Source organism: Amblyomma americanum, chromosome 1 (genome assembly GCF_052857255.1).
Source record: "Amblyomma americanum isolate KBUSLIRL-KWMA chromosome 1, ASM5285725v1, whole genome shotgun sequence".
NCBI classification, from domain to species: Eukaryota; Metazoa; Arthropoda; class Arachnida; order Ixodida; family Ixodidae; genus Amblyomma; species Amblyomma americanum.
Window position 1 is genome coordinate 456,413,807 of NC_135497.1, and position 15,636 is coordinate 456,429,442.

The window sequence follows — 15,636 nt, forward strand, 5'->3', positions numbered from 1 at the left end:
CAATTCAGCCACGTTGAGGAAGACGCAGGAGAAAGGTATGGGAAAAGAGAGGGCTGAATGGCAACGGCGGAGAAGAGAAGGCAGTGTTCCAAATTAGCATAGGGTTCAGGACAATTCGGGCAAGGAAGTGAGTGTCGTATACGGTAGAGATAAGAACGGGCAGGATCAAGGAGGATATTTAGGTGTATGCATCGAGAAATGGGTAACAATAAGTAGTGGTGAGAGATTTGTCTGGAACAAAATAAGCGTACGAAGAGCTTATCTAATGTTGTCATAGTGAAGAATTATTTCTTATTTGTGTCAGAAAATATCGGCCCACGTGGGTGGATAACGTCAGAGAATCCCTGGCGCCCGGTGTTGAAGTTTTCGGGGAGGCGATACACCACCTAATTGGCAGGGATTCCAGCGTGACCAGGAATACACCTCAGTGCGACAGTGTGGGGAAGTAGTTGGATGACAGCTGTTTGCAGTTTATCCTGCAACTAATTTTATTGAAAAAATTCAGACAACTCACCGTTTTGGTGCAGAGGGCCAAAGGCGAAAATCAATCCGCCTGACTGGGCCCTAAGCATTACTCGACACAACAGCAAGGATAACTTATATACACATACATAAACAATACACTGGTCACAATTTAAAAAATTGTAAAACACAATTTTCTTATATAAATATTTATTCTATTCTTATTAATCATAAAACAAGTCTAAAAAATCAGAGAAAAGGACAACGCAAGAGAAGACAGGTCAAACATATCTATAGAAACTAATTATATACCCAGAAAAAACAAAAGAAAAAATCACAGAACAGAGCAGTGCAAGAGCAGACACAGATCAAACATTTGTATAGAAACTGTGTACATAAAAATAAAACAAGTGTGCGATCAATAAAAAGATATAATAAGAAAAAAATATATAGTGCATTTTCCAGAAAGTAACTTTTCGCCCGCTTAAGAAAAGCAAAGAGAGAGCAGATTTCTTCATAATATCAATTAACTCGAGATGCGAGATCAGAAGATTTGGGATTTGCCAGTTCAAAGACTGGATACCAAAGTTTGTTTCTGTTTCTTAGTTTCTGTATATTTGTGCGTCTAATCTAATATCATGTTTGATCGGTTGCGTATTTAGAAAAAAATTGTTGCCGATTGGCTATGAGTTCCAAGAATGCCACCTGCGACAGTCGCTCATAATATAATGTTTTGTATAGGTAGTATTCTGTTCTTGATGAAGTAGGAAGATGTGGAGTCATATCTTGATAAATTTTCAATAGAGCGAATAGATTTCTTTTGCAATAAAATAAGGCTTTCAAGATAAGTTTTCCCAGTGAGTCCCCAGAAAAATGAACAATAGTGCATCCTGGAATGAACTGCACTGAAATAAAGCTGCCGTACTAGCTGGAGCGGTAGAAAGGGGTGAAGCCTGTTTACCATTCCAATGCATTGTGCTATGGTACGCTTAATTCGCTGAATATGTGGTGTCCAGCGGAGATTTTCTTGTTGTACGCCTAAGAATTTTATTTCCGTAACGCGCTCTAGAGGTCGAGACTAAAAAATTATCGGATTAGCGAGGAGAATTGGTCTGTTGCAAGAAGAGAATAAAATATATTTGGTTTTATTAACATTAGGTGACAGTTGGTTGGCTGCAAGCCACTTTGACAAATTCGTCAGCCATAGGCTCATAGTAGTAACTGCAGTTGATAAATTATGTGTAGAAAAGAAAACGCTGGTGCCGTCTGCATACAGAAGGATGCCTGGCGTGGCTGGTATGGATACAATGTCGTTAATATAGAGAAGGAATAACACAGGACTGAGTATTAAGCCTTGCGGCTAACCATATTTTATATTTCTTAGTTCAGATTTAACGTTATTGGATACGACATATTGGGAAAGATTTGAGAGATAACTTTTTAGTAGAGTAAGGGAAATACCTCTTATTCCATACAACGGGAGTTTTTGAATAAGTATGTCGTCTTTAATGGAGTCGAACACTTCGCTGAAGTCTAAGATTATGCGCAGTGTGTAAATATGAGTTTTTATGGTCTGAATAACTGTTTCTTTTATACTAAGTAAGAAAGACTCAGTTGACTTGGGATTCTGGAACCCATATTTACTGCCGCATATGAAGTTATGTTGCTGTAAAAGACTAGTAATCTGAGAAATATTAACCTTCTCAAAATTTTTAAAAAACAGCGGATGTACTGAAATTGGCAGGTAATTTACAAGATCATTCAATGTGCCGCCATTGTAAAGAACAACCACCCTCGCTATTTTCATTTTCTCTGGAAAAATGCCCGTTGTTAAAGTAAGATTTACTATATGACAGAGCACATCACATATTAAGTCAGAAACTGCTTTTATTGGTGCTGCTCTGATACCATCATAATTATAGGAGCAGTTGTTTTTAAACTATTTATTAGGCTGCAAATTTCTGAAGGGGTAGTCGGAGCCAAAAACATAGTATCTGTTAACCTATGCTCTAAGTATTTCTCAAATAGTGCGGAGTCAGCCCCATCAAAATTTCCAAAAGTTAAAAAGTGTTCGTTCTTTACATTCGCAAGAGCTTCATCTCTTAGGACGTCCCCCCGTATTTCCATTTCAACCGGGATTTCTGTTTGCGATTTTTGCACAAGGTCTTTTACAGTACGCCAGGTTTTCTGCGCATCATAGTAAATTTCTGAAAACCTTCCACTTCAGTAATGTATTCGAGATTTCTTTATGTCGGAGCCTAATTTATTCCTAAATTCTTTATACTGTTATAGAATGAACAGATCTTTCGTTTTTTTATAAATCTGCCAAAGAGATCGTTTCGGGCTCTTATGGGCTTTACTAAATCAGAAGTAATACAAGGTTTTCGTGTTTTTGCACTTGGTTAAGATTGCTATAGGAAAAGCGCAATTGTACTACGAAAATATTTTTTCTATAAACATATTGTATACTAGATTAGGGTAGATTTCTCAAAGACAGTCGTTCCAAATAGCATTGGGAACCAAGTTTCGGTACTGTTCAGTATTTTCCTGTGTTACAGGCTGAACCGTAATATCCGGGGATTTAGGTGTAGTGATTTGTGCACGCGATCTTGGAACAAAGAACAAAATTGACAGGTGGGCCCTAAAACCGCTTAACAAGACACCTGACGTCAGGTCCTGTTCGTCGCAATTAGTCAAGCTTAAATCAATTATGGTCTCACTCGAGCTAGCAGCACGTGTGGGCAAATTATTAATGTTAGAAAAACCATATAATTTTTATCAGAAGACAGAATATCTAATATATTATCAAGAAAAGAACCAAATTCTTGCATAAACGCACAAGGGGCCGTTAAAGAACACCGAACACAAAACCAATTGTTTAGGTAAAAAGCGTTTGATAGTGTGGACTTGAAAAACTGTTCTAAGGCATAGCCTGATATGAAATGTTATTTTTAATGCACAGTGCAACTCTACCGCCTTTCTTATTTTTCCTAGACATTGTTTGGCACCTGTATCCTTCGAAGTAGATGATGTCTGCAGTATCTGAATACCATGTTTCACTGAATGCCAAGACGTCAAAACAGTGGTTTAAAGACGATAAAAAAGTGACCCTCGATCCTTACATTTTATGCTACGCATGTTTTCGTGATAAAAAGAAAATGTAGACCGCGCTTTTGAGGCCGGGCTTTAAAATATCGGAAGGACTAGAATCGAGATAAACACAGTCTCGTGTTAAGAATGGCATTTCGTGAGCAGTTCGCAACAAGAGTAATACAGCAATGCTATCCATCTATTTTACTCAGGTCATTTTCATCTCGGATGCGAATGGCGTTCTGGCCTGCAGCGTTTCGCACAAGGACATGCCCGTTTTTCTGCACACGAACTCAAAGCCTTTCTCTTTACCTTTTTCACATGCAAGCTCCAGTAGCCGCTTATTCATGGGTTTGAGATTTTCAAGGAAGCTTATCTCTGGGGCGTCAGTTTGCAGGCGTGAGCAGCACTTCATCCACGTTTCTTTTAAATTAGTTGAAACAAAACAGACAAGTGCCCTAGATGATTTCCCTTTTTGTTGCGGAAGACAATGCAGAGCGTCAAGATCACTGTTCGCCAACTGCGGAAGCTCGAGCTTGCTGGCCAGGCCGTTCATCTTGTCAAGCAGGTATTCATTTGTCCCCACCTTGAAGCCATGAACCTCTTTATTCTAATTTCGCCTATACTGCTGTAGCTCATTGATCTGTTGTTTAAGTTCTGTTGTGTCTGGTGCATTTCCCTGCTCAAAAGCCTCAACTTTCTTCCCGCAAAACCGCTACATCGGAGGCCTTCTTGTCAAGCATACTTAGGATCGTATTATACTTGTCGGACATCATTTTTACAGCTTCCTCAATGCCACTCACTTTATCAACTAGCTCTAGCTGTGCAAGGGCGTCGGCCTTTGCCACAAGTGGAAGACATAAAGCGAACTTTTCATTTTACTCAGTAAGCCCGAGCTCGACATTAGATCATTGCGTCTGTTCGGACACATTTTCTTGCCGCTTCTGAGCTTAGTCACAGGTTAGGCAATTCCAGGTAGACATAAGTGCTTCTCCTTTGCTTTTGATATGCCTCGCCCTTACACCATAACATTTCCCGAGGCGGTAAAGGTAATCACATGAGACGCAAGATAAAAAAAAAACACTGTCATCAGGTACCGGGTTGTGACATGCCATACAATCCATCACAGAGCAAAACTGAACCGCAGCAGCAGCAGTGGGCGTAAAGACGTTACTAGCTATACGAAAGATGTGAAACGCCACCAAACTGCGAAGGATAGTAGACGCAGTTTAATCGTGTTGTCCAGTATCGTGCACTGCTGCTGCGTGCCAGTCAAAGTATAGGAATCCGGCCGGTACGAATTACCCGCATAACCTGCATTCAATCGGTAAATATGGTATACCCTGAGGGACAAGTGCGAAGTAAACGGAAAGCATACGCGACTCTACATGACTCTCTCGACGCGACGCCCATAGCCAATTGCCGTGCCAATTTGGTAAAAAAAAGTCATGCGATAGGGCCTTCTCCTTCTTTTCTCTCCCTCTATTTCTTTTCTTTCTACCGACTGCTGGTAAACATTTCCTACCGAATGCCAATCCCCTGTCACATTACCAATCACATTCATCGATTACAATCACAATTTTCGATCACATTGGTAATCACCAATTACATTTACTGATTAACAAGATAGCCACGTTGGCCGAGTCTATCAACGGCGACTGTACGTTTCGAAGAACCCGCGTGCCACGCACCACTGAACCCCCACCCCTGCGCCTACCTCCTATGAATGTGGACTCGCCTGCCTGTGTTTATACAAACCACGCCCCGCCACCGCGGGCCTGCACGCTTGCTGCAGTAGTTTTCATGTATATCAGCAAGTAAAGCTTGTGCTCACAGAGTCTATTCGTGCTCGCGAGGCTCGATTCTTCTCGGCGGACCCGCTCAAACACAATCCCACTCACGCGTGCAGAAATTTACTTTCCATAGCAGTGTCTCCAACACGCCGCGGTTGCGGGTTCGAGAAACTCAATTTTAAGCAGAACCACATTTGCTGGTTGTACGAACCGCGTAGCAATAAGCCATTTCTTCCTTACACATCGTGTCACTTAAAACTGGAAAAACGTGACGTAGCTAAGTCATGCTTCACCAGTTCTCTAAGTAAGTCTTGCTTCCATTCAATACAAAACCACCAAACCCATCTCTTGAGGGCTGGATATCCCAAAAACTGCTCGTTTCTATATCGGAATCCATCCTTCGATGTTTGATTGAAAAAGAAAAATCCTCTAATCCCGTTAACAAGAAAAAAGAAAAGGCCACCGTGGTTCCCGACATTCACCGTTTCGCACACAGGCGGAAAAAGTTTGGTAAACGTGCTGAAGTTAGAGTCCTCTTCTCGGCTCCCGCAAAGCTGGAAAAGATTCGTAAAAAAGGTAATTCCCAATATGTCGCAAAGGAATGTACTGTTAATCACGAGATCCGTTTCGTAGGTTGCCATGAAGGTGTTGTCTATTTAATCCCACTATCATGCGGCAGCAATATATTGACCAGACGGGCAGATGCCTCAAGGAACGCCTCAAAGAACATAATAACAATGTTTATAACACCGCAAAAGGGCGTCCAGTCGTTCATTGTAGAGATTGTGACCAGAAAGATTACCGTCCGAACTTCAAGAATACCAAGGTGATAAGCAAGAACAACAATCAGCTAACTCGTGAAATAATCGAAACCGAAAAAAAAATCGCCAGGTCAGCAGATACATGCGTTAGCAGCCCCTCTTTGACAATTTCATCTAAACAATTTGGCTTTTTAGAAACACCCCAGTGACCTAGCGATGGCGTCTTCTGTGTCATTAACGATTGCGAGTGTTTTTCATTTGTTGTTTGGTGGCCTCCTACTTATTTCCTCGCTCCAGGCAATAAAATTTCATTTGCAAGTCAGCGCCAGTCTGTGTGTCTTTCTTCTGTCCGTGTCCAAGTTCGCGCTGTTTTTCAAGAAAATGCCGTACAACTCGCCCAAGCATCTGTTTTAACGTTTTTACCACCATGTATCTCGAAACATTTTGGTTAGAGACAGCCGAAATGCTTCCCCTGCTATATGTTATATATTCAACCTACCTTATTCAACCTACCTTAAGCCGCCGCGGTCGCTCAGTGGTTATGGCGCTTGGCTGCTGACCCGAAAGACGCGGGTTCGATCCCGACCGTGGCGGTCGAATTTCGATAGAGGCAAAATTCTAGAGTCTCGTGTACTGTGCGATATCAGTGCAAGTTAAAGAACACCAGGTAGTCGAAATTTCGGGAGCCCTTCACTACGGCGTCCCTCATAGCCTGTGTAACTTTGGGACGTTACACCCACATAAACCAAACATAAACCAATCAACCTACCTTATTAATATGTTATATATTCAACCTGCTAAAGTGGCTGCACATCGCTCTTCAGAAAAACCTCGCCATTAACGTAAAGATGTGCCCTATTTGAAGAGAACTGCATCCTCGCCTTCTCAAGAAGCTCCGGACGTCCTCTCACCGTCTGAGGCATCCTGTGAACCATGCATGAGTGCAGCTGAGCTGGGCACTGACGCTAGGCTTTGTGACTCCACTGCCACGCTGGCGGAGGTAGCTCTGCCGGCGTCTCTCGTGGCAGGTGCTGCCACGAGAGACACCTGATCCGTGGCGCCAAGTCCAGCTTTGTGCGCCTGGTTCATCGGCAGACGCACCACTCCTACCTTCTCGAAATGCCGGACTGCTCGTGAGTGATCTACCACCAGGGCACATGGTAATCAACTCTACACCACCAGATGGGCCTCAAGCCGCACGGCATGATGAACAGGGCATTCCAATGCATTTATCGGCACCTCTACCCGTGAAAAAGTGCCCTCGCGCAACTCACAAGCGTCCCTCAAACGACAGCCAACCGGTTCCATCTTCGGCAAGTGATAGCGCCAAAGCTAAGCAAACTCGGTGGCGCCTACACCCGGATCGCCTTCTTACAAAGTGACAATTTAATCACTGGCCAGAAAAAGCCTGACAGATACACCGAACAAGGTTTTGCAAGCTAACTTGAACGCGTGCCTCGGAACCAAACGTTTTCGGGGCTTCACAGCCAAAACAAAGTCCAACACCATTGCAGTGTGGCTTCCGACTCTGGCTGCCGTAGAACGGCTGCAAACGCTCACCAGTATTTCACTGAAAAGAGAAATGTCAGTGCCAGTACAAGTGTATTTAGATTAAGGCTCCGACTTGCAGCGCTGCGTCGTCTACAACGTCGATATCGCTGAGGATCAAACTGCACTCCAGCGTGAGCTTTACTGTCCCACGCACGCTGTCATCCAGGCCCGACGCAGGGGAAAGGGGCGCTCTTGCATAGTCACCTTGCAAGGTCCTCTGACACTACCAGTCTCTCTGTACTACTATGGATTTATTTTACGGCCTCGGCCATATAAACCGAGTGCGGTATATTGCTATAATTGCTTCCGTACTGGACATATGTGGAAATCCTGCCCCTTCACTGTCGCCGGTGAGAGTACATCGGAACGGAAAGTGGCTTTTCGATGCGGCCTTTTTAAATGCGACGACCACGAGATAACATCTCCAAACTCTCCCACAAAACAAAAGGCGACACAACAGGCTCGTCGTCGAATGGCTAAGCATTGGCCAACACAGGAGAGTATAATTTCATTGCAGACATCCAATTGTTTCAGAGCTCTCCAGTGAGGTGACGACGAGTGGCCGGAGCTCCCTGAGCACACCTCGCATGATCCTTCAGCTCCGCAGCCTTCTAACGGTACTTTGCGAAAATAACGCCTCCGAGAACAGCCAACAACGCAGCGCAGTGTGCCTGAACTATCGCAGGACGATGTAGCCGCTGTAGACGAACAAATCGCACGTCTTTTAGCGGAGGTCATTAAGCTCCGGCAACACCGTGAACTGCTCGCTCGACGTAGACAGGCAGCGGAATCATCCGCCACATCTATCAATGGCGCAGCAACATCGCCTTCCTGCCGCCCGCCAGTGTCATTTCCTGCCGCCTCTTCCCAGATTACCGCAATTTCACTGGACAACTCTGCGACTTCTTTGCTCCGGTTTACGGTCAACTAGTTGTCCAACCTGACGTCCGAGATTCTACAGGCTTGGGCTAGTAACTAGAAATGGAAAGTTCCAATCAAGCTGGTGTGCTACAGTGGAACTGCGGAGGCATTTCCTCGAAGGTGGGAGAGCTCAAGGCCCAACTACAAATTCACAAGCTCCAGGTACGGGCCATGCTTCCACAGGAAACACACACCTTGCCATCGATTCCAGGCTTCTGTGCCTACATGTCTTCTTCAAAGATAGACCGTCGTGTACAAACTGCTGCTCCCTCGGGAAAGGCGGCGTTGTATGTGGACTCACGTGTTCCGCATGTACGCCTTCCTCTCGAAAATTGCTGCACGTTGTATCAAGAGATAGTTGCAGTGGCTGCAAAATTTAAGAAGGGAACTGTTGTGATTGTTTCATTTTACGTTAGAGAAGCCGGTGGTGCTTCCTCCTATATTAATGTTGGCTGCTTAACAACTTTCCGTCGGCAGCGTCCCGGGTGTCCGATTTTAGTCGGAGGCGACTTTAACGCCCCTCACCAGGATTGAGGGTACCCCACTTCAAGCCCTCGTGGCAGGCGTGTGCGGGACGCCTTTACGGATGCCCAATTTATGCTGCTCAACCATCCTGGGACTGCAACACGGCCAGTGCGTCAAACTTGCAGTGCTTCCTATGCTCCAGACTTGATGTGGTGGTCGGGTCGTGGTACTACTTCCTGGCGCATGGAGCCAGACAGCTGTGGAAGTAATCATCACCCTGTCACCATCGGTCTTCACGCCTCAAATTTTCGACCTTTACGCTACAAATGTTCTGTGATCAACTGGGACAGTTTTCGCTCCTGTATGGACAATTTCTCCTCAGATTCTTCGCCAATCCTTGTTGAGCGCATACAAACAGCGCTCAATAGTGCTAATACTGCCTGGACTGATGTTGGTCGACCGGCACCAGATATCGGCCTGCTTAACTCGTGGGCGGCACGCCGTCAAGCCGAGCTGGCTGCTACGCGAGACCCTACTTCGTCGCAGGCGCGTACGCGATTGCACTATCTTACAGATAAGGCACGGAAATATGAACGCGACCTCTCTCGGAGGCAGTGGAATGCGTGGTGCGAACAATTTTCTGCAAAATCCTCGAGTGCCTCTCTCTGGCGAAGATTTCGTACAATGGAACGCGGTCGCCGTTTGACTGACGCTGCGGAAACCGCATGATTCGCGGCTAACTTGTCGCCAGATGATTTTGCCAAAGAAGCAGCGCGAATCTTTTTTCCCAGAATACGATGCGGTGAATTCTTCATCCACTAGTTTAAGTATGGCAGGCATCCCAGCGCGTGTAAATGAAATGCCGTCTGATGTCGACGTAGATATAATTGCGTGTCCATTCTCTATGCCTAAGTTGCTGGCAGCAATAGATGCTGGAAAACGGAAAACTGCGCTCGGTCCGGACAATATTCAATACGAGGTGTACAAGAACCTGAGTAGCGCTGCACTCGCTCAACTACTTGACACCATAAAAAAAAGTATGGTTGGATGGCGGAGTGCCCGAGCGCTGGAAATCCGCTGTCGTGATTCCAATCCCGAAACCAGGAAAGCCTCCGACGGACCTTGCCAACTTGCGGCCTATCTCCTTAACTCCTATGCTGTGCAAGCTGGCGGAGAAAATGCTAGCCACACGATTGTCATAGTGGCTAGAGCAGCACGGTTTTTATCATCCAGCACAAATCGGCTTTCGTCCATATATTGGTACAGAGGACGGGTTGCCTGTCTTAGCATCAGAAGTTTTGTCATCTACCCGCAGCCGCAATGTGCGTACTGTTTTAACAATGGACGTTGAAAAGGCATATGACAACATCAGTCATGCAGCCCTTCTGAACTTCATTGACATGCTTCATCTCCCTCGGAGAGTGCGTAGTTTTGTCCAATCATTTTTGGAAGGCAGAAAATTTGCATACGCCTCAGCGGCGAAGCGGTCGGATCATTTGTTCCTCTCTGCGGCGTGCCCCAGGGATCAGTATTGTCGCCGACGTTATTTAATATTGCTTTCATCCCGCTGGCTTGGCGCTTACTTGACATCCGTGACATAAAATTTCTTCAGTACGCTGACGACATCACGGTGTGGAGTACTCACCAAGATCTCCGTACACAGAAGGCTGCCCTTCAATCTGCCTTGGATGTTATCTGTAATTACGCATCATCCATCGGAATTCAGCTATCCGTGCATAAAACAACATACACGTCAGTCGCCAACCGCTGGGGACTCCGTAAACTTGCTGCAAGTCGAATCCGTCTTTGTATAACAGGCATCCCACTACAGGAAAATCCGAGCGTAAAAATCCTTGGCTTAATGATTCACAAATCAGCATCAGCGACTGCATGGCTTTCTCAGGCAAAAAAGCAAGCAATTCTGACTTTAGGTTTGATTAGAAGAATTGCCCCTAAAACTGGTGGCGCAGGCGCGTTCATTGCACGGCAATTGGTGACGGCAGTTCTGCAGCCACGTATTGTTTATCATGCCCAGTTTTAACATCTTACAAGAGCCCAATGAGATCGCCTTGAAGCCGAGAACCGAGAGGCTATGAGGACCATTACGTTACTTCCACGCATCACACCGGTCATAGCTTTACAAGAGAATGCGCAGCTCAATACCATTGATGAGCTGGTGAAGCTGAGCCGTGAAGCGCGCAGACTTAAGGCCAGTCAATCGCACTGGGCGCATGCACTGACTCATGCAACGTCACACTCCATTCTTCAGCTGCCAACGCCAGTTATTCCCCCATGGAAGTTTGTACAGCTCAGCGACAACAAGCCAACAGATAATAGCCTGCCAACATCTGCTCATTCGGCATCGATGCTTCGCCAGAAATTCGAGGAACAAGATGCTTGCCTGCATGAAGGATCCATTGTTGTCTGCGTAGACGCAAGCATACAAGACTGCAAAGCAACAACAGCAATCTACTTCCCGTGCAGACCTGCCCTGAATTAAACCTCTTGGTTTCAGCTTACGGAACTCCCTTCGTCCGTTTGTGCTAATCTCGTTGCAGTTCAAGAAGCACTCTGCTCCGTGGCCGCCATAACTATGCTCCCTGCGGCCTGCGTTGTCATCTGCACTGATGCTCTTCAAGTTGTCCGGTTGCTACGACGTGTTAGCCGCTGTCCAACGATATGTCAGAACATCCACCGGCTCGCGGCACGCATCCCGCAGCCAGTACGTATTGAGTGGGTCCCACGGGATCTGCTGACCTATCAAAGCCAGGCAGATATAGCGACCCGGCTTGCGAATACAAACTCATCACCGCCTCGGCTCTTTTGTTTGGACAATTTTACCCTAATTTCATCAATAAAGAAACTCCGGCGCCGCACACGTACTCTCATCCCTTCGTGTGCGGTAACCCTCCCCCGCGGTATTACCTGTTGAGAGGAGGTTGCGCTTAGGAAGATTCGGGTCGGGTTTGCCCTCACACCAGCCATCACTCGGAAGTGGCCTCAGTACCGAGAATTGTTTGCTCGGGCAGGGTGTCCGATATGTAAACACGAGGACATTCAGGCCGACATTCATCACTTACTGTGGGACTGCCCAGCTCTCAAGCCTACAAGGATCCGGCGCCTGGTGGTAGCAGGTCTTTCATCAAGCAACCATGCTTCATATATTGCCTGGACGCAAGGACCATACCATCGTTCTCTACTGGACTTCATCAAATCAGCTAACCTTTTTCCATTCATTTAATCTCTACTTCATCATTCATCACACTTTATCCTATCATTGATGCTCTGGCGCAATAAATTTCGCTTAAAAACAAATTCAACCTACCTGCATTTTTCATGACTTGAAAACAGCTGACAGAGTTTCTACCTATACGGAAGGCAAAGTTTACCACAATGGACCTCAATACTTTTTGGCTGCAGACAGCTGCTTCCCCTGCTCTGAACACCGTAAGATAGTGTTTTCGGAAACATACGTACGTGAACACTAGTTTCTAAGAGTGCTTACTTAAAAAAGCAAGTATCTCAACCAGCTGAGCATCAGTGCAGACATGCGAATACATTTCAGTTCAACCATGCCCCGAATTGATAACATAGCGAAAGCGAAACGGGTCTTTTGTTGTGCTGCATATACACGTCAGGAGTGTCCATTCTATTTTGCGAATACTCGATTTATTACAGTTTTGTAAACGATGCATTCCTTGTGCAGTTAAAACACAGTGTTCATTTCACATCGCAAATACCTCCATTCTTTGCTCCAGCATTGTATATGAGGTACGCCCTTCCCATGTGGGGTCCCCCACTACTTGGGTGAGCCCACAAAGGTTCCCACGCACTCATGGTTAGAACCACTGGTCGACACCAATACAGTGCATTTCACGTAAGGCGGTTAGTAATTTTTTAATTAGTGTTTCAAGTTAAAACAGGGCTCAGTTTAGAGTAAGTAGTCTCGGCCACTGTGTGCCAGAATTTAGCTATAACGCCTTAACTAGCAGTTTGATTCGTTGATGCCGAATGGTAAAATTTTTGACAGTGCCTGACTGATTTTGAGTTTTTAAAGTCTGTTCCCACTGCAACTCAAGGAACTTTGGGCCCACTTATGGGCGATAGTGAAACCGCACACCCAGGCTGCGCAGCAGGCGAAATTAAGAGCGCGGTTCACGTGTTCTATCCCTGCTCACCATTATGAAAGGATGAGCAAGAGTGCACCAGTGACATAGAATAAATCTTTGTACTTCATGCAACTGAAGTGAAATATATAAAGGGGCTGGTCATGGTACAATGCTTGACTCTGGAGGTAAGGAATGCAACCACGCAGATGAGATCAGAAATTTCACAAAGAGCTGTCATGGCTGTCACTGTCAACAGAGCTTTTGATGGCGACAGCAGCTCGCAAAGCTGCAGGGGCCAGCGAGATATGAAGAGATGTAGGCAAGCGCGTCAGATTGGCTGTACAAGCCTGCATGCACTCAGCATGTCTGTAATTAGGCTTTATTCCTAGATGATATGCAAGTAACCCAGAGCCACAGCTGATAATGATCAGGAAAGAAACCAACCAGACATAAAAAACAGCCAGATGTCGCCAGACCATTTATTACACCACCACAGTATTCACTAACATTACAAATTACAGTAATGAGCCAAACAAATAAGATTGGCAAAAGTCTATAATCGTATACAATACAGAGTACCACAACACAAATAGCAATGCTCATTTTCTAAAAATCACTTGCAACCTCAAACGTTGATGATGTTTTTTCCCTTTTGCCACAGCATAAACTTCAGTCCCACGATTAGCAAACTACAGCTTCATGCTGTCACCACGTTCGGTATTCCCCATGGCGACCTGCAAGAAAATGCACTCAGACTCTGCAATAGAGAAATGTGAGAGTGTTTTGAGGGTGCTTTTTATGACGTGCGGTAAAGGGCATGCACCAGCTGCCGATGTTACCACTAAAATGAACCAGTTTCGCTCATACCAGATTTCAGCCAGTTTCGCTCATACCTGAAAACTGAGCCAGAAACCTTGCCCCAGCGTCAGACACGAGAACAATTGAGGAGGCTTGCTGTTGTATTAATATGTGTTGTTTGCTTGTGATGTGTGCGTGTGCGTGCATGCGTGTGCATTTTGTAGAGATATCCTGTATCACATAGCATAAGCAACGTGTCGCTATGAATTCCTTATTTCAGATGATGAGCACGAACTTTCTGCTGCACTGCTTTCCTTATGTGATAATTTTTATAGCGCAAGGCAATTTTGTCCACTAAAGTTGAGGTCATGGGCCCAGTTCCCAAGCAGTTCACCTCAAAGAAGCTGAGCACCTGGCCAGACAAGAGTTTTTAACCATTTTATCACCAGAGGGTACGCAGCAGCACTGGATACTGAACCGCATACCTCTCACTCGAAAGGCAGATGCTCAATCCACTAGGCATCACTTTGGTTCGTTTTGTTAGATGTAGCATGTGCATGCGTGACTGATTATTTGAATTACAAAGACACCTAGAACAGATTGTTTCTAGCATATGGACATCTTCCAGCACGTGCATTCAAACTTCACTCGGCCACTTTCCTTGGCAGGCTCGCGGATCAAACAAGCAAAAATCTTGGCATATAGATTTTGTGCCTTCACACGTCTGTAGTTTGAAAAATATAACGAATAATTCATAGTAAACGATATTGATTACAGAGAAAAACTGATTAGCCATCATTAATTACTGGTGCAGGATAAGTCGTCATTCACTCACAATTTAAGTCCACCTCAATCATTCACATGTGCCTTTCATATACAGCTAAGAATCGTGACCGCAACTGTGACTTCTCTTCTAACAGGAGTTTTTAACATAAAGCAGGAGAAAATGCAGTTGAAATCACTGGCATTTTACATTTAAAGACATTGTTTACACGAATCCTTTGTGAGACATAGCCTGCAGCCGGCTGCATCACCTTTCAGTGTCTTTCGAAAAACAGAAAAAGTAAAAAATTGAGCAGTGCCAGGCATTCTCAGCCGCTTTTATTTCCTGTTCAATGTGCTGCAAATAAATAAGGTTCAAACAGTTAATTTTACCATCTGTGACAACCACCTGCTGCAAATCTTGTTCCACACGAGACGATGAAGCAATTGTTAAAATCTTCTTTTGACGCACAAAAAGCGTCCATCAGCTCAAAGCTCTCCATTCGTTTCTTTATGCCATGGTAAAGTAAGTGCTTCGGGACAAGTTTAGAGCGTAGCACATTAGTGCCTCTTCGTTGGTTGACCCGTGTCTCCAAGTCACGGACAACATGAAAAATGCAATAGCTTTGGCAATGTAGGCCAGAACAGGTTTGGATGAGCTGATTATAGAAACATGCAACATCTTGCAGTGCTTTTGGTTTGCCAGAATAAAGGCCGTTTTAACGTCGGTGTAAGGTATGTATTTGTGTGTAAGGGCTGTGACAACTGGCTCCATGCTGTGCTCGTTTGTCTATACTGGCTTGGTGCCTGCTTCATCATGAAATCTCTGAGCTAAACAATGGCAATTCTAAATCGCTAGAATGCGCAGTCGTCCGTGATGAATGTTTTGGAGCTGCTTTTTCTCAGAAGTGAGAGTGCATCTTT